This window comes from Mesoplodon mirus (assembly GCF_964341445.2).
Source record: "Mesoplodon mirus genome assembly, chromosome: 19".
In the NCBI taxonomy this organism is placed as follows: Eukaryota; Metazoa; Chordata; class Mammalia; order Artiodactyla; family Ziphiidae; genus Mesoplodon; species Mesoplodon mirus.
Window position 1 is genome coordinate 60,129,565 of NC_138995.1, and position 24,246 is coordinate 60,153,810.

At 39.5% G+C, this 24,246-nt stretch overlaps 1 protein-coding gene across 3 annotated transcripts in view; it reads left to right on the forward strand.

The window, feature by feature from the left end:
* LOC309795446 (zinc finger protein 350-like) overlaps nt 1-24,246 on the forward strand; it is a 142,132-nt gene that overhangs the window by 46,267 nt on the left and 71,619 nt on the right. For 2 of the 3 annotated variants that reach the window (XM_082607810.1, XM_082607803.1), the window contains exons 4-6: nt 17,411-17,537; nt 17,811-17,906; nt 18,216-19,903. The exons of the other annotated variant lie outside the window; for it this stretch is intronic. The gene's annotated coding sequence lies outside the window, so the exon portion shown is untranslated. The remainder of the gene's footprint in view (nt 1-17,410; nt 17,538-17,810; nt 17,907-18,215; nt 19,904-24,246) is intronic. 3 annotated transcript variants of the gene reach the window in all.

The following is a 24,246-nucleotide window of genomic DNA, read 5'->3' on the forward strand; positions in this document are numbered from 1 at the left end:
ACATAAGAATTTGTTTCTTTGGGATAAATACCCGGGGGTCATATGTATTTGTTACGCTTGTGTTTAACTTTGTAAAAAACTGCCAACTTTTCCAGAGTGGCTGTACTAATTTATATTCCCACCAGCAGTGTATGAATGCTCCGGCTGTTTCATGTCTTTTCTAGCACTTGGCACTGTCATATTTGATTCCAGCCATCCTATCAGGGGTGTGGTAGTATATAATGATGGCCTTACTTTACAATTCCCTAACAGCAAATGATATTCGACACTTATATACAAATTGAGAACCATATCAGGTAAACTTGTCATGTTTGCTTTCAACCATCCAACATAATTTTTAAAACTCAAAAGGAGAATAGCCTATTATATTTGATGATATAGTCACCCTTTCCTTTCCTTTTTCTTCATTCCTGATGTCACATATGTTTCATATGTTTCCTTCTGTTATTTCTTTTTTGTCAGTCTCCTTTATCAATTCTTTTTGAGAAGGTCTACTGGCAACAAATTCTTAGTTTTCCTAGCAGTAGGGCTCCTCTTCTCTTGTCTCTATCCAGAGTTATTTCTTTGATATAGTAAGGATATTTAGTTCAGTTTACAAATGGCAAGTCCTGCTTTTGGGGAGGCGGGGGGAGAAAAAGGACATCTGCCAGACAGGACTGTGGCAGTATTCAATCTGTGTTGAATACTATACCAATTCTATGTTGAGTAATTCATTCCTTTAAAAATATTTTTTGAGCAACTAGACTGTGCCAGGCACTATTTTTGTCACTGGAGACACATCAGTGAACAAAACAGGCAAAGCCATGGCCTTCATGGAACATACAGTCTAATGAAGGCGACTGAGTAAAATAAATACACATCAGAATTTCAGTTCTGTTACATGCTGTGGAGAAATATTAAGCCTAGTATATAGGCTGTAATGGAGGAGCTATTTTAGAAAGGGTTTCCAAGGAAGGCTATTCTGCACAAATGTAATTTGAAACAATACCTAAGTGTACTGAGGGGAGCCAGCCAGCATAATATTTATGAGCCAAGAACACTCCAGATCTGTTTCCAAGTGTTTTCTCTGGGATTCCTGCCTCACACCACGACCTACGCCAGAACCTGTGGGACTGGGACCCAGGGCTCTGGGTTTATAAAATGAGCTTTCTGATCTATATTTATTTATTTACTTGATCTATATTTAAATTTGAACATCTCTGCCCTGATTCCTGGGTTAGTGCTCCCACCCCCACCCCCACACTGTCACAGGATAGATTCTGGGCAGATATTCTACAGCAAAGAATTAGACATGAGGGCCCCAGCAACCAGGCCCTCAGACGCTAGTATCTTGTCCTTCTGTGAACCTACACATGCTACCATGGCAAGGTCCGAGCAGCTCATTCCTGAAACTGATCAGTCAGGATCCCAGAATGAGCTGCCCAGGCTGCTCTGAGTTCTCTGGACCACATGTGTAACTCTACTTTCAGAGCTTGACATCTCAGGTGAATGCGGCTAAAATTTAATCCCTGAAGGGAATGTAATATTATTAAGAAATTATGAAAACCATTCTTAATGCATAGAAATTAGAAAACATATATAAACAATACAGAAATTTTAAATCACCCATATTGTACCTAAGAGCCAAACACTGTTAACAATATATTCTCCAAATTTCAAATGCATGTAAGTATATTTTTACAAAAGAAAAATGAGACTAGTCTCTTTATATTTACTATATTATGAACATCTACATCATTCAGTATTCTTCTAAAACTTTTCTAAAATCGACATTTTTATAATACTAAAGTAATACATAATTATTATACAAAGATGTTAACAATGGAGAATTGCAAAAATTGGGAATGTGAAAACTTCTGATATGCTCTACCCGTAAGCAAAAACCCTAAAGTAATCCAAGCTAAATATTTTATTTAACTAATCGCAATTTTCAAAAAGACAAACACTTATGGTTTGTTCCCATAAAAGGATCATAATATATGTCCTATCCTGCAGATGCGTTTTATCTTCTGAAGAATATTTACCTTTCCTTATTTATACTGACAATCTTTCATTGTTATATACTGTTATGTTTAGTGGATGTTCCATAATTTACCAAAGGATTCATCTATCATTGTACATTTAGGTTTTTCTTTTTTATTACAAAAGCCTCTGTGGTTAATATTAAGAAAACTTTCACCAAATAAATTGTTGGAATATAATTGCTGGGTCAAAGAGAATGAAAAATTTAAATTGGATCCAGGTTGCCTTCTAATAGTCCTCTTTAACTTAAATCCTCTACAATTAAACCTCCAACACCTGCATAAAAACAATATTTTAAAGTGTGCTTTTTAAAAAATTTGTGAGCTATGCCAAGTATGATAATTGCATTACCTCATAATTCTATATTCTCAAATGTCCCAATCTCACCATTTATTTTTGGAAGGAAACATGTAGTTCACTCATTTGCACCTTCACTTCATCCCCTTACCCACTAGAGGTTGCTATGTATAGATCCCATGCAGGTATTAGCATTTTTATCGAACTCTGCCTTATTGGCTACGCCTATACAAAGGCTGTCTTAATTCCTGCTAAACTACAAAGGCCATACCCACTCCACACACAAACGCTCTCTCCGCAAACTTAAGATATTAAGTGACCACTGCTTTTGTCAATTCCGTGGCCCCCGCCTCTCCAGCGATGTCTCGGCTTCTACCTTTTTTAATCTTCCCAAGCAGCCGGGGGTCTAAGCGCTTTTCAGCCATAGGGACACCTGCCTTCTTCTAAGATGGCCGCGCCCATGGCGCTCCAGAGTAACGAATCAGCTCTAAAGTGCACGAAGGGCGCCGCCATCTTTCTTTGTTCCTCAGCCGGCTGAACGCGCCATGTTGGCCTTGGATAGGCATCGGTCTCTGAAATCTTACGCAGTTAGCACAGCATTGTTGACCATCCCTCGCAACCGGCCGGTATTGATAAAAGCATTGAGGAGGCCAGGAATGACTTCGATGTCTTCCTACAGCCGTTATGGCCCCCGCCCGTCGGAAACGCCGAGGTGGGCGGGGCCATGTTACGTCATAGAGCGGAGCGCGCGGTCGGAATTCGGAAATCCGGCAGCGCTCCAAGGTCCTTGCCAGATTGCCTGGTCCTAGCCGGTCTGCGTCCCTAGGGACCGCTCAGGAGGGCATCCGAATAGCAGGTGAGCTCAGCCTTTTGTCGCTGCCAGTGGTGTCTGGAGGGGTTTGGGATCAGGTGAGTCGGGTTGTGGGCTTGGATTCACAGCCTCTTGGGTCTGTGAAACGTGAGCTCGTGTGAAGGACCTTAATTGGGATTTTATTTAGAATCATTCCCAGAGACGTCAGGACGTTAGTGATGGGGCTTTGGGCAGTCAGTGATTAAGAGTCTGAAGAAATCATCGACCGAAAGTCCGACTCTGTCAGAGTTTGGAGTCCACTTGGATCACTCTGCTTGTGGGACTCAGGGGTTGAGAGCTGTGATGGAAAGTTTGTATCGGTGAACGCGGTGTCTCTTCCGGGTTCGCGATTTAACCTGGAACTCAGTGTTAGAGAGGCCCGGGTTAGGGAGATGTCCCTGTTGGTTTCTTGGGCATGTTTGGAGTTTAGACTGGCATTTAATATAGGACTCAGTCATAGAGACGCCTGGTGGGGGCTCTCAGTATTTGAGGAGGTTCAGGGTCAAACCTGGAACGCCAGAAACAGACTTGAAGGCTGCATTTCCCCAGTTAATCCAAGCACAGTTCACTCCTTCTAGTCTGTCCTCACGGACCTTACTAACAACTTTGTCTCCCCACATCACCACTCTTCTCGCTGTCCTCACAAAATTCAATGTGGTTCGGAGTGATCTAGTGCTAAGTTTACCATTTTTAATGAAATTTAATGTAGTTTTCGTTCTTCTTGTCTCCAAGTTTACTATACTTCTTTTGGATATTTCCGTTTAGGGTCATTCTTATTCAAGTAAAAGCATTTCCTTTACTCTATATTCTGTTCTGCAGTGAGAACTTTTTTTTTAATGCTAGGGTTTTTTTTTACATTTGGGATAATCTGTATAAACATAAGGACAGTTGATTGTATCACTTAATTTCTCCAATCTCAACATATTTTCATTTGAGATATTTATGCTTTTTAAAAATAGTTTCAGGGACTTCCCTGGTGGCGCAGTGGTTAAGAATCCGCCTGCCAACGCAGGGAACATGGGTTCAAGCCCTGGTCCGGGAAGATCCCACATGCCGCGGAGCAACTAACCCCCTGCGCCACAACTACTGAGCCTGTGCTCTAGAGCCAGAGAGCTGCAACTACTGAGCCTGCATGCCACAACCACTGAAGCCCTGGTGCCTAGAGCCCGTGCTCTGCAACAAGAGAACCATTGCAATGAGAAGCCCTCGCACCACACCCCACTCGCTGCAACTAGAGAAAGCCCGCACCGCAACGAAAACCCAGTACAGCCAAAAATTAATTAATTAATTAAAAAAAAATAAAAATTGTTTCAATAGTATCAACACAGGTTGGTGAACCAGTGGTATGGTGTCAGGAATCAAATGTATTAATTAATGTAAGTAGTATTGACATACAGTATTTAAAAGTATTCAATTATAGTTTCAGTAACCCATTTTGACTTTCTGATTACTTTCTGATTCTACCACTCCACTTAAAAATTTATGGTACCTTTTTTGTTTTGTCCCAGAGATTTCTGGCTACCTTTATTTCTTGGTAAACTCTTTTCCTTGACCTTTTTTTGCAATTTCAGTTGGTGGGGTTTTTTGTTTTGTTTTTTCGTACTGTAGAAAAGGAAGTCTTTTTTTTTTGGCTGTGTTGGATCTTCGTTGCTGCGGGTGGGCTTTCTCTAGTTGCAGCGAGTGGGGGCCACTCTTCGTTGCAGTGCGCCGGCTTCTCGTTGCGGTGGCTTCTCCTGTTGCAGAGCATGGGCTCTAGGCACGTGGGCTTCAGTAGTTGTGGCTCGCGGGCTCAGTAATTGTGGCTTGCGAGCTTAGTTGCTCCTCGACACGTAGGATCTTCACGGACCAGGTCTCGAACCCGTGTCCCCTGCATTGGCAGAAGGACCCCCAATCACTGTGCTACCAGGGAGGTCCTGAAAAGAAAGTCTTTTCTGTTGTAGTTGTATTTACTATAAAATTCACCAAGTATAAGCATACATTTCAGTAATTGTAACTGAGTTTCTAGGGTTGTGCAACCGTCAGCGCAATCCAACTTTAAAGCATTTCCATCACCCCAGAAAGTTGTCTTCATCCTCTGTGCACTCAGTTTCCACCCCTACCCGGAGCCACACACAACCACTGATCATCTTCCTGCCTCTATTGATTTGCAATTTCTGGACATTTCATAGAAACAGAATCATAAAATATGTAGTCTTCTGGGACTGTCTTTTTTCATTTAACATAATATATTTGAGGTCTATCTATATTATAAGTATCAGTAAGTTTTCCTTTTTTTCCCCCAAGTGATTTATTGAGGCAAAATTGATAGACAACAAGCTGCACATATTTAAATCGTACAGATTAGTAAGTTTGACATACATACTCATGAAACTATCACCACAATGAAGATAGTGAACATACCCATCACCTAAGAAGTTTCTTTGTGTCCCTTTTTAATCCATCCTTCTTATATTCCCCACACCTCCCCAAGCAACCACAAATCTATTTTTCATTACTATAGGTTAGTTTTTATAGTTTTTAAAAGTTTTGTATGAATGGAATCATACAGTGTACACTCATTTTTATTCTGACTTGTTTCACTCAACATTACTATTTTGAGATTCATCCTTGTGTGTATCCATAGTTTCTTTTCATTGCTTTGTATTCCATTGTAGGAACATTAGTTCATTCTATAGAGTTTATTAATTCACCTTTTTAAAAAAATTATTTATTTATTTATTTGGCTGAGCCAGGTCTTAGTTGTGGCACGCGAGATCTTTGTTGCCGTATGCGGGATCTTCGTTGCAGCATATGGGGTATTTAGTTGCGGCATGTGGGATCTAGTTCCCCGACCAGGGATCAGACCCAGGCCTCCTGCAATGGAAGTGCAGCCTCTCAACCACTGGACCACCAGGGAAGTCTCTAATTCACCTGTTGGTGGGTAATTGTGTTTCCAGTTTTTAGCTCTTACGAATAAAGCTTCTGTGAACACTCATGTTCAAGTCTATAGTTACATGTGTTTTTCTTTCTCCTGTGTAAATCACTAGTATTTGAATGGCTAAATCATGTGGTAGGTGTATGTTTAACTTTTAAACAAACTGTTAAACTGTTCCCCAAAGTGGTTGTACTTTATATCTAGGAGAAGCAGATGGATGGCTGTTGGGTGGCTCCACATTTTGCATCGTCTTTCTTTTTTTTTTTAATTTATTTATTTATGGCTGTGTTGTGTCTTCATTGCTACTCACGGGCTTTCTCTAGTTGTGGTGAGTGGGGGCCACTCTTCACTGCGGTGCGTGGGCTTCTCAGTGCAGTGACTTCTCTTGTTGCAGAGCATGGGCTCTAGGCCTGCGGGCTTCAGTAGTTGTGGCACATGGGCTTAGTTGCTCAGCGGCATGTGGGATCTTCCTGGACCAGGGCTCGAACCCATGTCCCCAGCATTGGCAGGTGGATTCTTAACCACTGTGCCACCAGGGAAGCCCTCGTCTTTCTTTTTAATTGTAGGCATTCTCATAGGTGTGGAGTAGTATCTTGTGGTTTTAATTTCTATTTACCTAATCATGATTAATGATATTGAGCATTTTTTCACGTGCTTAGTTGCCATCCATATATCTTCCTTGGTGAAGTATCTGTTCAAGTCTTTTGCAGTTTTCTGTTGTCTTTTCTTGTTGATTTTTGAGAATTCTTTTTATGTTCTAGCTACAAATCCTTCCTTTACCAGTTACATGCTTTACAAAGACTTTCTCCCAGTCTTTGACTTGCCTTTCAACATTCTCTTAACAGTATGTTTTGAAGAGCAGAAGGATTTAGTTTTTATGAAGTCCAGTGTATGAACTTTTTTTAAACAAATAATCCTTTTGGTGTCGTACCTAAGAATCTTTGCCTAACTACAAGATCAGAGGAGTTTTGCCAATTTTTTCTTCTGGAAGTTTCAGATTTTTTTTTTAGGTTTTTCATTTAGGTTTATTATCCATCTTGAGTTATGTATATGGTGCAATGTGTGGATCCAAGTTCTTGTTTTAATTCTTTTTTCTTTTGATATTCATATCTACTTGTTCCAGCAACATTTGTTGAAAAGGCTTTCTTTTCTCCACTGTATTGCCTTTGTGCCTTTGTAAAATGTCAGTTGGCTATATGTATATATATGTGGGTCTTAATCTTATTCTGGACTCTATTCTGTTTCATTCATTTGTTTATGTTGACATGAATACCACCCTGTCTTGATTACTGTAGCTTGATATAAATTCTTAGAATCAGGTAGTGTCAACCCACCAACTTTGTTCTTTTCCACAGTTGTTTTGGCTATTCTAGACCTTTTGCACTGCTATCTGAATTTAAGGATCAGGCTGTCAAGTCGCTACAGAAAAACTTTCCTGGGATTATGAGTGGGATTTTATGACTCTATAGACTAATTGTGGAGACTGGTCTGTTTGGTTTATTTCAGAAAATGATTCTTTTTCTAACAAGCTACATCTCTCCATTTATTAAAGTCTTTACAGATTTCTCAGTGATATAGTTTTCAGAATGTCTTTTACATTTTTTAGTAATTTTCCCCATAAGTATTTCACATTTTTAAAATTGTATTATAGATAGTATTGTATTTTTTAAAACTAAATGGCCTTGTAGAATGAATTAGGAAATATTCTCTTCTCTTCAATTCTATTCCTGAATGATCCACTGGATGTGTATAATGAATTTTGTTTGTCAAATCCTAGTTTGAGACTTTGATGAATAATGTTGCTACATATATTCAGGTGCAAATAGGACATGTTTTCATTTGTTTGTTGAATTCCTCTGAATGGAATGGCTGGTTCCTAAGATAAGTGTGTGTTTTACAAAGTTTCAGAAGTGCCTGTACCAGTTTACTATTATTGTATGAGAGTTCCAGTTTCTCCACATTCTCATCAACATTTGGAATTATTAGTCTTTTTAATTATATCTAGTTGGCATGTACTAGAATTTCACCATCATCTTAATTTCCCTAATGACAAATAATGTTGATCATCTTTTCATGTGTTTATAGACATTCATATGTCTTCTTTAGTGTAATGTCTATTCAAGTCTTTTCCCATTTCTAAATGGGTTGTCTTCTTAACAAATTGAGTTTTTTGAATTCTTTATATATTCTGCATAGAAGTACTTTACCAGATATATGATTTGCAAATTTTTCTCCCCATTTGTAGCTTACCTTTTCCTTTAGCTTTATAATGTTTTTTGATGTGCAAAATGTAATACAAGTCCAGTTTTCTTCTTTTATTGTTTGCTGGTTTTGTGACATGTCTTCTCTGCCTAACCCAAGGTCATGAGAAATGTCTCATATGTTTTCTGAAAGATTATGTGTGCATGTATAGATATAGATAGATAAGGATATGACTTTATTTTTTTTAAGAGCAGTTTTAGATTCACAGCAACACTGAGTGGGAACTGCATAGAGATACCATATACCCCTCTTCCCTGACATGTGTAACCTTTCCCCACTGTCAACATCCTGCACCAGAGTGCTGAATTTGTTATAGTCAATTTACATATTGACACATTATTACCCAAAGTGAATAATTTGCATTAGGGTTCACTCTTGTGTTGTATGTTCTTTGGGTCTCGACAAATGTAAAATGACATGTATCCACCATTTAGTATCATACAGAACAGTTGCACTGCTCTAAAAATCCTCTGGATTCTGCCTGTTCATCTTGCCCTCCCTCCAACTCCTGGCAACCACTGATCTTTTTACTGTCTCCTTAGATTTGCCTTTTTCAGAATGTCATATAGTTGGAATTGTATAACATATAGCCTTTTTAGATGGGCTTCTTTCACTTAATAATATGCATTTTAGGTTCCTCCTTGTCTTTTCATAGTTTGATAGCTCATTTCTTTTTAGTGCTGAATAATATTCATGCATTATCTGGATAGATGGAGCTGCTATAAATACCTGTGATCAGGTTTCTGTGTGGACATAAATTTTCAACTGACTTTGGTCAATAGCAAGGAATGTGATTTTGGATCATGTGTTAAGAGTATAGTTTTTGGTGGGTTTTTTTTGGCTGCGTTGGGTCTTCGTTGCTGCACGCGGGCTTTCTCTAGTTGCAGCGAGCGGGGGCTACTCTTCATTGCAGTGCGCGGGCTTCTCATTGCATTGGCTTCTCTTGTTGCAGTACGCAGACCCTAGAGTGCACAGGCTTCAGTAGTTGTGGCACGTGAGCTCAATAGTTGTGGCTAGTGGGCTCTAGAGCACAGGCTCAGTAGTTGTGGCTCACGGGATTAGTTGTTCTGTGGCATGAGGGATCTTCCCAGAGTAGGGACCGAACCCATGTCCCCTGCATTGGCAGGTGGATTCTTAACCGCTGAACCACCAGGGAAGTCCCAAGAGTGTATATAGTTTTGTAAGAAACTGCCAAACTGTCTTCCAGAGTAGCTGCACCGTTTTGCCTTCCCATCAGCAATAAATTAGAATTCCTGTTGCTTCATATCCTCTTCAGCATTTGGTGTAGTCATTGTTTTGAATTTTGGTTATTCTAATAGGTGGGTGATGGTATCTCATTGTTTTTTAAATTTGTTATTTACTAATTACATATGATGTAATTTCCTAATTACACATCTTTTCATTTGCTTATTTGCTATCTGTATATCTTCTTTGGTAAGGTGTCAGTTCAGGTCTTTTGCCCATTTTTCAATGGGGTTGTGTTTTCTTATTGTTGAGTTTTTTTTTTTTTTCCTTTTTGCGGTATGCGGGCCTCTCACTGTTGTGGCCTCTCCCGTTGCGGAGCACAGGCCCCGGATGCGCAGGCCCAGCGGCCATGGCTCACGGGCCCAGCCGCTCCGCGGCATATGGGATCCTCCCAGACCGGGGCACGAACCCGTATCCCCTGCATCGGCAGGCGGACTCTCAACCACTGCGCCACCAGGGAGGCCCTATTGTTGAGTTTTTAAGAGTTCTTTGTATATTTTGGATAACAGTCCTTTATCAGATATGTCTTTTGCAAATATTTTCTCCCAGCCTGTGCCTTGTCTTCTCAATTTCTTGAGGTAGTTTATGTTTTTAGCTATTACATTTAAATTTATTATCCATTTTAATTTAATTGGAAACGGATATTCAGTTGTTCCAGTATATTTGTTGGAAAGACCATCTTTTTCCTCATTGCTTTGTCTTGCACCTTTGTTGAAAATCAGCTGACCATACTTGCATTTATTTCTCAATTCTCAATTCTGTTGCACTGACTTATGTATCTATCATTATGTCAATACAGTACCTATTTTATTACTATGGGTTTAAAATAAATTTTGAAATAGATTAGTATAAGCACTCACCAACTTTATAATTCTGTTTTACAATTGGTCTAGCTATTCTAGATTCTTTACCTTTTAATGCAAATTTTAGTAGCAGCTTCTCCATATTTATAAAATTCCTGGTGTACCTTTGATAGTGATTGCACTGAATCTGGGGAGAATTGCCATCACCATATTGAATCTTCCAATCTACAGGCTTGGAGTGTCTCTCCATTTATTTATATCTCTTTAAATTTGTCTCAGAAGTGTTTTATAGTTTTCAATATACAAGTCTTGCATTAGTTTTAATTTATTCTTAAGTATTTTTGTTCTTTTTGATGCTATTGTGTGTGGAATTGCTTCCTTAATTTTCTTATTGGCTGGATCATTGCTAGTATAGAGATATGCAATTTACTTTAATATATTGTTACTGTATCCTGTAACCTTGCTAAACCTATTTACTAGTTCTAATACTTTTTTTGCATGTATTTCTTAGGATTTTCTATATACAAAATCATATTGTCTATGAATAAGAACAGTTGCACTCTATATTTCCAATACAGATACCTTTAAGTTTTTAAAATGTATTTATTTGTTTATTACCTATTGAACTGGCTGGAACCTTTAGTATAGTAATGGATAAAATGGGTTAAGGCAGCTATCCTTGCATTGTTCTCAATTCTAGGAGAAAAACATTCAGAATTTTACCATTAAGTGTGATGTTGGTTTTGGTTTTTCATAGCTTCCCTTTATTAGTTTGAGTAACTTCCTTTCTGTTTCTAGTTTTTTGAAAGTTTTAATCATGAGTGGGTATTAAATGTGGTCACATACCTTTTCTGTATCCTTTGAGAAGAACATGTGGGTTTTGTCCTTTATTGTATTAATTTGGAGTAGTACATTACTTTATTTTCCCATGATAAACCAACCTGCCATTCCTGGGATAAATCCCCCTTAGTTGTTGTCTATAATCCTTTTTATATTATGCTGCATGTGTTTTGCTAATACATTGTTAACAATTTTTCACCTATATTCATGAAGGAGATTGCGCTGTAGTTTTTTTTTTTCTGTGATGTCTTTGTCTTGCTTTGGTATCTTAGTAATCCTGGGTTTATACAGTGAAGCCAGTTGAGAGTAGGCTTTTTTTGTGTGTGATGATTTTTAATTACTGATTCAATTTCTTTACTTGTTACATAGGTATTAAAATTTTTTTTTAATCTTATTTCAGTTTTGTTTCTTTCTAGGCATTTGTGCATTTCATCTAAGCCACATATATATATATATATATATATATATATATATATATATACACACACACACACACAACATTTTATACAATTTTTAAAGGTTACACTCCATTTACAGTTATTACAAAATATTGACCATATTCCCCATGTCGTATACCTTGTAACCTACCTTTGTTTTGAATTTATTGACAGTTTTATACCCTAGTATATGGTCTTTCCTGGAGAATGTTCCATGTGCTTTTGAAAAAATATATATTTTATTGCTGTTGAGTGTAGTGTTAAATAAATGTCACTTAAGTTGATTGATTATATTGTTCAAGTCTGCTATATCCTTGCTGGTTTTATTTTTGTTTTTGTTTTATCATTACTGACAACCAGGGAGAGCTCACCTAACTCTCAGTGTCCAGCGTTTTTACTGGGGCTCAGTGAACATAGACATGATTTACTGAACTTAGTCTCCAGCCCCTCTAGAGGTCAAGCTGATACCATGTGGTCCAAGGGCCCTCACCATAAATTACATCATTAGCATAGACTATCTTGTATGGCCCAAGCCTCCCAGGTAAGCAAAGCCGTTCTTATTGGGTGGGGCATTCCAAGGGCTTATAGGTTCCCTCTTAGGAACTGAGGGCAAAGCCAAACCTCTGTTGGGCAAGATTAATCCTTTCATATACAAAGAGAAATAGACAATCTTAATGATTTGCTTAGTACGGTGGTCTTCAAAGTGAGGTGTGGGGACTTCCCTGGCTGCCCAGTGGTTGGGACTTTGCCTTCCAATGAGGGGGGTGCAGGTTTGATCCCTGGTTGGGGAGCTAGGATCCCACATGCCTCGTGGCCAAAAAACCAAAACATAAAAACAGAAGCAGGGACTTCCCCAGTGGTGCAGTGGTTAAGAATCTGCCTGCCAATGCAGGGGACAAGGGTTCGATCCCTGGTCTGGGAAGATCCTACATGCTGCGGAGCAACTAAGCCTGTGTGCCACAACCAGTGAGCCTGTACTCTAGAGCCTGCGAGCCACAACTACTGAAGCCCACACACCCAGAGCCCATGCTCCGCAACAGGAGAAGCCACCGCAATGAGAAGCCTGCACACTGCAACGAAGAGTAGCCCCCACTCGCCACAACTAGAGAAAGCCCTCGCACAGCAACAAAGGCCCAACGCAGCTAAAAATAAATAAATTTATTTTTTAAAAAAAGAAGAAACAATATTGTAAAAAATACAATAAAGACTTTAAAGAAAATGGTCCACATTAAAAAAAACTTAATTAAAAAAATACTTAAAGAAAAAAAAACTGTGGTGTGTGTACCTACTGAGCATATACTTTTGAATTGGTACCTGGGCACACATACTTTTTAAAGGCACAATGTCCAGATCCTTGGAAACTTCCATGTGGCCTCTTCTGTAAACTTGATCTGCTTGAGCTTTCACCCGTGGCATCATGTCCTGCTGATTCTGCTTTCCCTCCGTCCCTTTAATAGTCATGCCATTTCTTCTTCACAAAAGAACGGCATACATTTCACACATTCGAAACCTTGTTTTATTGCCCCAGAGTATGGAAGCCTCTGGGGCACCAAATAAAGGAACAGTTGGAAATATTGGGGTCCCTTATTTAAGGAGTAGTGACAGCGTCTGGGCCCAGAGGGAATGTACACTCAAAGTCAATTTGCTTTTCAGCCCACAGGTCCTGGCTCCCCAGGAGAAAGAGTGATCAAGTGAAGGAATGAGGGGGGAAAGAGGAGATTCTTGGAGTTGAATATCATCATTTCTGAGGACATCTTTAACTGGACACCAAGATTTCTGTCTCTAAGAATTACATGGCAGATGCAGAAGAAACAGAAGACAGAATCCATGTTACTCACTATTTCCTGAGCATAGACGAAGATGATCAAGGTCCAGGTGATTTTTGGTTTGTTATATCTTTCTTTTGTTGTCTAATGGATTTGTGGTGACCTGAAAAAAAATCAGTTCAACTAAAAGAAGTATAAATTGGGGATAATGGGGTTCTGGGGAGAAATTAACTTAGACTCTGAATTCAAAATCAGGACAAAGTGGGATCAGGAATATATCGTTCATAGGGGTCACATCAAGTGACTAATATTGGAAGATAATGTGTGACTGTGGTGGGCCCTGTGGGTTACATCAGCTGTCACTTTGCATTATCTCTGGCAGACGTCACAACCAGAGAAACACGAAAAGCTCCTTGGTATGTGTTGACTGAGGAAAAAGCAGACCAGCTTCTTGAGGGATTCAATGGTTTATGTCACTTAGGTGAATGGAATGATACTCCTAGAAACATTGATAACTCTTAGGGGCTCCCCACTAGCCAGAGTACCACTGGCCTGGTACCAGTTGAGCATCTAAAAGAAAGATGAGTGCAGCTGACTGAAGAACATTACCTATATAGCTATATAAAATTCAATGAGTTTATAGTCATACTCAAAAAAGCCAGTTACGGGGCTTCCCTGGTGGCGCAGTGGTTGAGAGTCCGCCTGCCGATGCAGGGGACACGGACTCGTGCCCTGGTCTGGGAAGATCCCACGTGCCGCGGAGCTGCTGGGCCCGTGAGCCATGGCCACTGAGCCTGCGCGTCCGGAGCCTGTGCTCCACAACGGGAGAGGCCACAACAGTGAGAGGCCCACATACTGCAAAAAAAAAAAAAAAAAAAAAAAAAAAAAAAAGCCAGTTACAAGATAAATAAGTACTAGGGATGTAATGTACAACATGGTGACTATAGCTAACACTGCTATATGATATATAGGAAAGTTGTTAAGAGTAAATCCTAAGACTTCTCATCACAGGGAGAAAATCTTTTTCCTTTTTTTCTTTTCTTTTTATTGTATCTACATGAGAGAAGATGGATGTTAGCTGAACCTATTGTGGTAGTCATTTTGCAATATATGTAAATCATACCATCAGGCTATACATCTAAAACTTATACAGTGATATATGTCAATTATTTCTCAATAAAACTGGAATAAAAAAACATTGGAGTTTGATAGAAATCAAATATTTGACCTTTGAAATGATGAAGTAACATAATCAAACCTATGTTTTGGGGAACAGTGGTGGAGATTCACTCTGAGTTTAAGAAACAGATTCAGTGTGAAATAATTCAAGCTTCACAGATAACAGATCAATACTCCTTGACCATGAATTACACTCATATATGAACCACCTCTGCAGGGTGAGCCACCATTGTCATTTTTAAGACATCCTCCAGCCTGTTTTCAGTGTACTGGAATTCTTTACATTTTGGTGTCTACAGGCCACCTTTCTTCTCTTTTACGTAATGCAATGAACACCAAATTATATATGTGTGATAATTTAATAATTCATGTGTCAGTGAATATTTAGATATGCTTGTTATTACCAACCATGTGACATTAAACATTCTTGTTAATGGCTTTTTGTGAAATTGTATCTGTATTGCTTCAGAGTGGCCACAATCCCTTCCTCAGGTTTGATAATTTGCTCAAAAACTCACAGAACTCAGGAAACCACTTTTCTTAATTTACAGATTTATTTACTTACATTTACATGATACAACTCAGGAACAGTCAAATGGAAGAGATGCATAGAGCAAGGTATGGGGGTGTATCACCCTTCCAGTACCTCAGTGTGTTCACCAACTTGGAAAGTTGCCAAACCTGTAGTTTTGGGGGTTTTTTGAAGGTTTTATTACTTAGGCATGGTTGATTAAATCATTGGCCATTGGTGATTGAACTCAGTCTCCAGCCCTTCTCCCCTCTCTGGAGGTTTCATCACATGGTTTGTTCCTCTAGCAGCCAGCCCCCATCCTGAAGCTGTCTGGGTGCCCTCCCCCTACCTGTCATGTCATTAGCATACAAAAAACACTTATCATCGGTGTGGAGATTCTTAGTGTTTGAGGAGCTAGGTTACCAGGAACCAGGGACAAAGACCAAATGTTTATTTTTGTATCATATCATTGCTGAGTACTTTGTTTCACAGTCTATCATGTGGCTGCAATCAAGGTGTAAGCCCTAGGATGGCGTCTGATCTGAAGGCTCAAGTGGGGAAGGATGTACTTCTAAGCTCACTTACATGGTTGTTGGCAGAATTCATTTCCAGAACTCAAATGAGATCCTCAGTTTCTACCTGTCTGCTCATGTAAGACCACTGAGTTCCTTGTCACGTGGGCCCCACTAACATGCCATCTTGTTTCATCAAAGTCATCAAAGGACAGATTCTATTTGCAAGCTGGAAATCATATATAGCCTAATTTAAAAGGGGTATCTCATCACTTTTGCTCTATTTTTTTTTTTTTTTTTTTTTTTCTTTTTGCGGTATGCGGGCCTCTCACTGCTGTGGCCTCTCCCGTTGCGGAGCACAGGCTCCGGACGCGCAGGCCCAGCGGCCATGGCTCACGGGCCCAGCCGCTCTGCGGCATATGGGATCCTCCCAGACCGGGGCACGAACCCGTATCCCCTGCATCGGCAGGCGGACTCTCAACCACTGCGCCACCAGGGAGGCCCTATTTTTTTTTTTTTTTTTTTAGAAACAATTCAGCCCATGCTCAAGGGAAGGGTACCTCACAGGGGCATGAATACCTAGTATGTAATAAGGAATTTGGCTGACTTTTATCTCTGATTCCTGGGAGGTAACCGCTAAACCCTTGGAATTACCCATGTGATAAGAGTGTCTTTGTTTTTCATCTTGGACCACTGGGACCACACTTTATAGTTTATGCTATGAGGTGACTCATGTGGGCCCTAGATGATTTGTGCTAATGAGATAACTCAAGATGAGGGCTGTCCATGCCAAAAAGACCAACCATGTGATTAGAGACTTGTGGCTTTCAGCCATATGTAACCAGTCTAGCCTCCAGGAAGGGGGAAGGACCTGTGTTCAGCCATGTGGTCAGTGATTCAATAAATTATGCATATATAATGAAGCTTCAATAAAATCTCTGGACACTGAAGTTCAGGCGAGCTTCCTTGGTTGGTAGTACTCCTGAGGACTGTCACACAATGTGACTGGGAGAAGATAATGCTGTCCAGGACTCCATGATGAGAGTCATGTGTTTCAATACCAAGTGGCCTTCATGTCTGACCTTCCTGGCACAAAAATCAGAACTTTGAAGATAATATTCCATTTTTTTTCTGAGTTCTATTGTTTCTGTTGTAGGTAGTCTGTCTTTTGTCTCTGGATGCTTTTATAGTTTCCCTTCATATTTTGTGTATTATAGTTTTAGTCTGATGTGCTTATGTATAGACTTCATGCTTGGAATTTGTCGGGATTCCTGAGTCTGAAGTTCAGAGTGTTTAATCAGTCTTGAAAATTTCACCTTTAGATCTTTGGATACTGCTTCTCCATTACTATATTTTCTCTTTGTTTTTGTTTTCAAATCTTCCTAATCAACTTTAACGGTCTTTTTTGTGTGTGTGTGCTGTGGATGTATCTTGTATAGTTTCTGGGGTTTTTTTACATTTATTAAAAACACTCTTGTAAATTCTGGATGTGGAGGCTGTTCATGGTTGATTCTCATATTGGCTGTGAAGTTTCATGGTAATGTAGGAATGCTTTATTTGTCCTGATACTGTTTGCATATTTTTAGTATGCAAATGGAAATAGGTGCTAAAATAGATAGATAGAAAGATAGGATTTTGCTTCTACTGAAATGTATTTGAGAAAAGTATATAGATGCAGGCTATACAGTGAAAATTAGAACAACTTCTCTCATGCTTCTTCCATATTGATAAAAAGAATTCCCATCATATTAAACTGGACTCTATTATTACAGGAATTGCTGACACTGGAGGATGTGGCTGTGGAGTTCAACTGGGAGGAGTGGCAGCTCCTGGATGCTGCCCAGAAAGACCTATACCGGGATGTGATGTTGGAGAACTTTAACAATTTGGTGTCACTGGGTAAGGACAGCTCCCTGTGTCACTTAGAGGTGCCAGTCACTGGCCTTTTCTCCATCACCTGATGAAAGCTTTGCAGTCACTGTGGTCTTCCAAAGAGTTAGATTTTCAGTCCCCTGTCTGGCCCCAACCAAAAGGGTATAATCTCCTGTATGCTGAAGGAGAACTTTTACTTTGCATACAAGAAATTTTGTCTCTAAAATGCAGTATTTTCCCATTTTGACATACTGTACCCCAGTCCCTGTATCTAAGTCTTCTATCATTTCTCATGAACAGGGTATCAAGCTACCAAACCAGATACACTCTCCAAGTTGGAACATGGAAAAGAACCATGCATAATAGAAAACGAAATCCAGAATAGAACCCGTCCAGGTGAGTGAGGGAGAACCAGCAAGGGGAGTGGTCAGGGAGGTCATATTCTAGTCATTAAGAGAAGGAGTCACAGCTGTGTGGGTGACTGAGGCCCCCACAACAGCTGCTCCACATATTCATCTCCCCAGATGAGCACTCTTTCTTTGTGGGTATTTAGCTTTAAATATATTCCTTGTCTCTTCTTGGATCTGATATTTATTTCCTCTTACATCTTTATAATTTTGTACTGGGATCATATGGTAGACAATAAAGATCCAGTCCCCCCCACTATATATCATCTTTTAAGCACTTTCATTCCATTTTTCCTAGGAATCGGGAAAGTTGACAGTCCTCTGCCAGAGCACTCTCAAGACCAAAGATTTCCAAAGAGCCTGCCACAATGCAGTGAACAGAATGCATTCAGAAAGAGTGTTCATCTGAGCAAAACACGTTTAGCCCTAATACAAAATCATACGTTTGACTTATGTAAAAAAACTTGGAAATCAAGCTTAAGTTTAGTTAACCAGAAGACAAGATATGAAATAAAGAACACTGTGGAGTTTAATGGAGATAAGAAATTCTTTCTACGTGGTGATCGTGAACAGTTGTATTCTGGAATTGAATTTCCTGAAAGTATAAAACACATCATTGCTAAGTTCCAAATCCTTAAGCATCAGAGGATGCACAAAATAGAGAAATCCCAGGCCTGCATTGAAAGTGAGAAAACATGCATCAGGAAATCTCAGCTTATTTCTCATGAGAGCATTCATATAGGAGACAAACTCCATCAGTGTGATCTGTGTGAGAAATCCTTCTCCAGAAATGTCACGTTCACTAAACATCAGAAAACTCAAACACGAGACAAACCCCATTTAACCAGTGGATGCAGAAAAGTCTCTACTGTGAAGAGCAGTCCCACTGTACATCAGCAAACCCAAACAGGAGAGAAATCCTATATGTGCAGTGAGTGTGGAAAAGGCTTCACAGTGAGGCGCTATCTGATTGCACATCAGCGAACTCACAGTGGAGAGAAACCTTATGTGTGCAGTGAATGTGGAAAAGGCTTCACTGTGAAGAGCAATCTCATTGTGCATCAGCGCACTCACACAGGGGAGAAACCCTATGTATGCAGTGAGTGTGCGAAAGGCTTCACCATGAAGCGCTATCTTGTTGTACACCAGCGAACTCATACTGGAGAGAAACCATATTTGTGCAGTGAATGTGGGAAAGGCTTCACCGTGAAGAGTAATCTCATCGTACATCAGCGATGTCATACAGGGGAGAAATCTTACATATGCAGTGAATGTGGGAAAGGCTTCACTGTGAAACGCACTCTCATTATACATCAGCGAACTCACACGGGAGAGAAATCTTACCTTTGTAACGAATGCGGGAAAGGCTTCACCACAAAGCGCACTCTTGTTATACATCAGCGAACTCACACGGGAGAGAAACCCTATGAATGCAATGAGTGTGGAAAAGCCTTCAGCCAGAAGATATGCCTCATACAACATGAGAGGTGTCATACAGGAAAGACGCCCTTCGTATGTACTGAGTGTGGAAAATCCTATTCCCACAAGTATGGTCTCATTACCCATCAGAGAATTCACACAGGAGAGAAACCCTATGAGTGCAATGAATGTGGAAAAGCCTTCACCACGAAGTCAGTACTCAATGTACATCAAAGAACTCACACAGGAGAAAGACCATATGGATGCAGTGATTGTGAGAAAGCCTTCTCCCACCTGTCAAACCTTGTTAAACATAAGAAAATGCACATAAGAGAAATGAGTAGATTCGGTCAAGTTGGAAATTCCTTTAACAGAGAGTCACAGCTCGTTACTTACGATTGAACAAGAGCCCTGTTAACGCAGTGACTGGGGAAATGCCTTCTATGGCAGCTAAGACTTTGTTTAAACACCAGTGTTTCTAGCAGAGCAGAACGTAATCATGGTACTGCCTGTTATCAGATGTGTGCCCTGAGGAGATGAAAGGATTTTGCACAGGAGATAAACCTGGTGAATATAGTGAATGTGGTAGTGCCTTTAGTGATCCTTACCTCACATTTTCTGTCAATGAAAACATGTTGGAAAAACTCTGATACATTCAGTGTGGAGATGCCTTGGGCAAAACTTTCTGACTTCATTATATGTCTGAAAAGTATATAATCTATATTCTCCGACAAATTCTGTGAATGAAGAGACTAGGAAAGTCTTCAGAGGGAAAACAGACTTTATTATCAGGGATCTTCATTGATCATCAGTGAGCTCATTGTTCATAGAAATATGATTTAAAAAAAAAAGAAGGAGATACAATGACCACAGGAATGTCTTTCCCCCAGAAAGAAGACCTCAATGAGTGTCAGAGTTCACACTGGAGAAAAACTTTTTAAGAGGGTAGTATATATGGCAGGATTTCAGTGATACATTATGCCTCATCATTTGTCAGGAAATCATATAGAAATTAAAACCTTTATGAACATGCTAAAGGTAGAGCATCTCTAGTTAAATATCAGAGGACTTAAAAAGGACTTAAAAAGGAATGAAGTTCTGTGAAAATGATAAATGTTTGAGTGCTTTTTTTACAAATCTAACCTCATCATATATCAGATCATGCACCTGAATCTCCTTTCTGGCCTTGTCAGTAATTCCATAGTTTTAAAAAGAAGTCTGCTTTTCTCGTCACTGATTTTTATTGTTATATACGATGGAAGAGTGTTCTATGTCTACCCTCATATGTGATTAGCTCCTACTTTTCTTCAGCTATAAACATAATTGTAAATTTAGCATACTGAACTTCTTTAAAAGGAAACGGAATATGAACACATACTTGCACTTGCTTAACTAAGTTTATAAATATAACCAAATAGTTTACAAAACCACCTTCAAAGTTATTTTTTTATTTTTTTTATTATTATTATTTTTTTTGCGGTACGCGGGCCTCTCACTGTTGTGGCCTCTCCCGTTGCAGAGCACAGGCTTCGGACGCCCAGGCTCAGCAGCCATGGCTCACGGGCCCAGCCGCTCCGCGGCACGTGGGATCCTCCCGGACCGGGGCACGAACCCATGTCCCCTGCATCGGCAGGCAGACTCTCAACCACTGCACCACCAGGGAAGCCCCAAAGTTATTTTTTTTTTTTTTTTTTTTTCTTTTTGCGGTAGGCGGGCCTCTCACTGTTGTGGCCTCTCCCGTTGCGGAGCACAGGCTCCGGACGCGCAGGCCCAGCGGCCATGGCTCACGGGCCCAGCCGCTCCGCGGCATATGGGATCCTCCCAGACCGGGGCACGAACCCGCATCCCCTGCATCGGCAGGCGGACTCTCAACCACTGCGCCACCAGGGAGGCCCCCCAAAGTTATTTTTATAAAATTTATAATTTGAAATCATTTTAACTTATAAGAAAATGCAAAAGTAGTCCAGAGAATTCCCTAGTATCCTTTCTGCAACTTCTTCCAGTAAAAACATTTTATGTAACCATATTTTATTATTGAACCCAGGAAAATGACATTGGTAGTATACTGTTAACTCCTAACCTTTGGAGTTTAGATTTCACTAGATTTTACATGAGTTTTTTAATCATTTTTTGTAATTCTAAGGTGCTTTATTACATAGATAGATTTCATTGTAACCGTCATCCCCAGGACGTACAACTGTTTTATCAACACAGACACCCTCATGCTACCTTTTTATGCTCACATCCTCTATCCAAACCTACCTCTGGCAACCACTTGTCTGTTTTCCATCAATATAATTTTGTCATTTGTGAATGTTATCAAAATAATTTTTATAACGATTTTATATAAATAAGTTGTATTTATTTATACACATTTACAATTTCTTATTAGTGAGGAACATGTAAGCTTTTTGGGTTTTTTTTTTTTTGTCCCTCAGCAAATTGCCATTAAGACTTATTTGAGTTGTATTGTTTTATTTTTATTAGTGAGTAGTATATATACTGGATGTATTAGTTTATCAGTTCACTCTTCAGAGAAGTTTGTTTCCTGGTTTCAACTGTTATAGGGAAAGATGCTGTAAATCGGCATCCAGGGTTTTGTGTGAACATAAATTTTCATTCCTCTATAATAAATATTCAGGTGTGTGCTTATTAGGACATATGGTAAGTTGTGTTAGCTTTAAAAGAAACTACCAAACTCTCTTCCAGAGTGGCTATATCATTCGATATTCTCACCAGCAGTGTATGAAATCCACTTGTTCCACATCCTCTCCAGCACTTGGTATTTTCAGTATGTTTTATTTTAGCTACTCTACTAGCAATAGATGAGAGATTCAATTGCTCTTCATCCTCGCCAGCACTTGGTATTGTCCTATCTTACATTACTCATTCTATTAGGTTTGTGGTCGTATCTGATCTTGAGCTTAACCTGCATTTCCCTCGTGGCTAACAACCCTGTTATTGTTATTATCATTATCATCATCATTTTTTGACTTATAACTGGAAATTTGTACCTTTTGACCACCTTCATCATTTCCACCGTCCCACCCCCTTCCAACCTCTGGCAACCACAATCTGTTCTTTATTATCTACAAGTTTGGGGGGTTCTGGATTCTACAAATAAGAGAGATCATACAATATTCGTCTTTCTTGGCCTGACGTATTTCACTTAGCAAAATGCCCTCAATGTCGCAAATGGCAAGATTTCCTTCTTTTTATGGTTGGATAATATTCCATTGCATAAATACCACATTTTCTTTATCCATTCATCTGTCAATAGACATTTAGGCTTTCCATGTCATGGCTATTGTAAATAGTGCTGCTGTGAACATTTAGGATGCACGTTATCTTTTAAAATTAGAGTTTTTTTAAAAAATTAGAGTTTTCATTTTTTCCTGGATATATATACCCAGGAGTAGACTTGGTGAATCATGTGGTACTTCTATTTTTAATTTTTTGAGGAAACTGTATACTGTTTTTCATAGTAGCTGTACCAATAACAATCTTCATTCTTTTTATGTCTGCATAGTGTTCATAAAGAGACATCCCATGATTTATTTAACCCATCACCTACTAATGTACATTCATATTGGTATTAGTTACCTTTGACTGCATTACAAATCTACCTCTCTAAAACTTATTGTCTAAAGACAACAAACATTAATTATAATAAATATTAATTCTGTTATGTGGGTTGACGGTTGGACTGTCTGGTGTGTGCTGTCCTGACTGGGGGCTACGTGATCTAGTTGGCTTTTTTGATGTATCTGAACCTCCCCTGGAATGGTTGAGGCCACTTTTCACATAGTCTCTCATCCCAAGGCTAACCTGGGGTCTATTACAATGTGTCAGAAGAGCTCCAAGAGACAAACATGAACATGCCTCAGTGGGCAAGTCTATTTCTATCCTCGGTGCCAAGCTTGCTATTATCCCATTGGACACATTGGTCACAGTCACTGTGCAGGAGCACTATCCAGAGGTATGAATGCAAGGTGCAATAAGAAGTTTTTGTAACAATCACAAGATTATTTATTTCCTTAAAATTGTCAAAATTGATGTCATGAATATCCTTGTACATGTTTGTTCTCACAAAAATAATTTCTACTGAGTTTCAATTCTTAAAATTGGTGGCTCTAAGACAAAAGTTTAAATTGGGTAATTGCAAGTTGTACTCCAAAAACATTTTATTAATTTTTATACTCTAGACTCAATCCTGCCCCCCTAAAAAACATACCAAACGTCTAACACCTAAAATTTATTGGTGTGCATTTTTTGAACTAGAACTATGACAAGCTTGATAATAACATCAATTCATTCAAAGCTGTATGTGGTGGACACCTCTGTTATCTACTGTGCAGATGAAAGATGAAACCCAATAGAATGAATATTATTCATCATTCACTCTTCATGAATTTGAATATTATTAAGACTGGCATTTTAAAAATTATTTGCGATTTTTAAAAATAAGTGGCCAGTATATTATTTAGCTATTAAAAATTTTAGGTTGGCCTGGGCTTCCCCAGTGGCGCAGTGGTTAAGAATCCGCCTGCCAGTGCAGGGAAGATGGGTTCAAGCCCTGGTCCTGGAAGATCCCAAATGCCGCAGAGCAGCTAAGCCCATGCGCCACAGCTACTGGGCCTGCGCTCTAGAGCCCGCCAGCCACAGCTACCAAGCCCACGCGCGGCAACTACTGAAGTCCGCACGCTTAGAGCCTGTGCTTCGCAACAAGAGGAGCCACTGCAATGAGAAGCCCGCGCACCGCAATGAAGAGCAGCCCCCACTCGCCACAAGTAGAAGAAAGCCTGCGCACAGCAACGAAGACCCAACGCAGCCAAAAATTAAAAAATAATTTAAAAAGTAAAAAAAAATTTTAGGTTGGTCATCTTTTTCTTATTCCTTTTAAAATCTCT